Raw genomic sequence first — 2,596 nt, 5'->3', positions numbered from 1 at the left:
AGAAAGAGGGGGGTAAGGGTAGCCGGGAGGGGAACGCCGCAGGGGTGTTGGACTTCGGGTCTTCCTCGTGTCCGGTGTTGATTGGCTCCAGCTGTCAGGCTGAAACCACAACTCCTCCCCTAAGAGCCGCAGGGGTGAACCCCTGTGCCGGCCCTAGGTGTTCTGAGAGTTGCGTTGTCAGTGCAGCATGCCTCTGGAAATTTCAGAGCCTTGCAGGCCTTAGATCCTAGTTAGGCCCGTTTCACTTTAGTGTCTATTCAGTGGTTAAAGCAAAACACACACACACACACACACACACCCCACCACCACTATCACCACAACCACCAAACGGGAGAACTAGGAAGGAAACGTCTGGAACTCAGAGAGTACCCTTGGACACAAAATTCCCTTCTCGTTGACAGAGTCTTTCTTTCCACTGCCTCCTCTTAGAACAAAAGGGTTGTGCCACCTCCTATGGATGTGAAGAGGATGTGCTGACACGTGTGCTCGGGAGCCAGACTTTGTGGCCTTGGGGGAAAGGACTGAATATTTCTGTGCTTCGTCGTTTGCATCTGTGGAATGCGGGTGATACTGAGCTCTTCCTCGTGGGATTATTGCCTGGAAATACACCGTTGTATGTTCATCGCCTCCAGGTTTACCGCGAGACTCGGCATTCTCGGGCCTCAGCTGAATGGGTTTTAAACTGCGGAGGCAGGCCCAGGTGGAGAGGGTGTAGGCCCACTTTTCTCACTCGTGCCTAAGCAGGCCTTGTCCCGGCGGCAGCCAAGGTGAAGGCAGACGCTGTTTCCGGGATCCGGTGGACCAGACCAGGCCAGGGGATTTGGGCGTGGGCCTCCGAGGCGGCAGTGGGTGGTCCAGGGGCGTTGTGAAGTGGTCAGGCGCTGTGGATGGGGAAGTGCAGGGCCCTCCTGCAGCACTGAAGTTTGGAAGACCAAACGCTATTCGTAACCCGTTTGGCCTTCCAAAGGACTGCCCCATTCAGTAAGCGGGGCAAAGTCCCGCCGTGGCAAGCTTCTCCATAGTCTCCCTGTGTGCTACACATGGGCTGCTTCTGCTCGCTTCTTTGAAAATGGAGAGGGAAGCAGAGGGAAGAACCTTGCAGGTTATTCACAGGGAACTGACCCTAGGCGCTATAGGCTCAGTTACCGTTTGCCGTATGTCCGATTGTTTGCATGTACTTGTGCACGCGTTTTCAAATGCATAAAACCCTGTGCATGTTTCCAATGTGTAAACACGTAAGCATTTGTATTTGTATTTCTATTTCTATTATTTCTTTTATTTATTTATTTTCTTTTGAGAAGGAGTTACCCTCTTGTTGCCCAGGCTGGAGTGCAATGGTGCATCCTGGCTCACTGCAACCTCTGCCTTCCAAGTTCAAGTGATTTCCCTGCCTCAGCCTCCCGAGTAGCTGGGATTACAGGTGCGTGCCACCATGCCCAGCTAATTTTTGTGTTTTTAGTAGCGATGGGGTTTCACCATGTTGGCGAGGCTGGTCTCCAACTCCTGATCTCAAGTGATCCGCAGGCCTTGGACTCCCAAAGTGCTGGGATTACAGGTGTGAGCCACTGCGCCTGGCCAGCATTTTTATTTTTTAGAAATCTTTTTTTTCTATGTCAGTAGTTACAGAGCAATCATTTTCTTCTTAAGGAGAATGTGTGAGGAAGGTATCATCACTTATTTGACTATCTTCTTTGCCTTGTCATCTAGATGATTTCCAATATTTACAAACAACACAAGTGAATGTCTTCTGGAGAGCTTTACCCACGTGTTCAATTACATTTGTAAACTAGAATCCTAGTAATTGAATTGTGTGTCAACATTTTAATAGCTACCACTAAGCTCCCCTGAAAAAACAAGCAATTTAAGCTCTATACTCATTTCTCAGCACTCTCACCAAGAATATTAGGAATCTTTAGTATTTTTTGAATATGATAGGCTTAAAATAGTGCCATATTTTAACTTGCAAAGCCTTTACATTAGTAGAGTGTGGGTGTTTTTTCTTTTTTTCTTTTTTTATTGGGGGGGTGTTCTGCTATATTTTGTCCAGACTGATCCTGAACTACTGGGCTCAAATGATCCTCCTCCTGCCTCAGCCTCCGGAGTAGCTGGGACTACAGGCATGTGCCATTGCACGCTTGGCTTGTGTTTTTATATAGGCATTTGATTTTCTTGATTTTCTTCTGTGAATTACCTATTTCTGTTCTCTGCCCATTTTTCTGTTTTTAAAAAATTGATTTACAGGAAATCATTACATATTTTGGAGATTAACTCATTATTGTGTTTATAGTCAATATTAATTCCAAGTTAATTGCTTCTCTTTTACTTTTGTTTATCCTCTTTTCCAGTTCAGAGATTTTAAGTTTTGTATGGTCAAATATGTGACTCTTTTTTTTTATGCCTTCTGGGCCTTCAGGTCATGATCATAGATGCCAATACTTTATTTTTTTCGAGACGGAGTCTCTCTCTGTCACCCAGGCTGGAGTGCAGTGGCACGATCTGGGCTCACTGCAAGCTCTGCCTCCCGGATTCACACCATTCTCCTGCCTCAGCCTCCCTAGTAGCCGGGACTACAGGCGCCTGCCACCACGCCCAGCTA

This window comes from Rhinopithecus bieti, unplaced genomic scaffold (assembly GCF_001698545.2).
Source record: "Rhinopithecus bieti isolate Rb0 unplaced genomic scaffold, ASM169854v2 scaffold_63316, whole genome shotgun sequence".
Taxonomy (NCBI): Eukaryota; Metazoa; Chordata; class Mammalia; order Primates; family Cercopithecidae; genus Rhinopithecus; species Rhinopithecus bieti.
The sequence above is the reverse complement of the archived record's forward strand: the minus strand, read 5'-3'. Positions refer to the sequence as shown.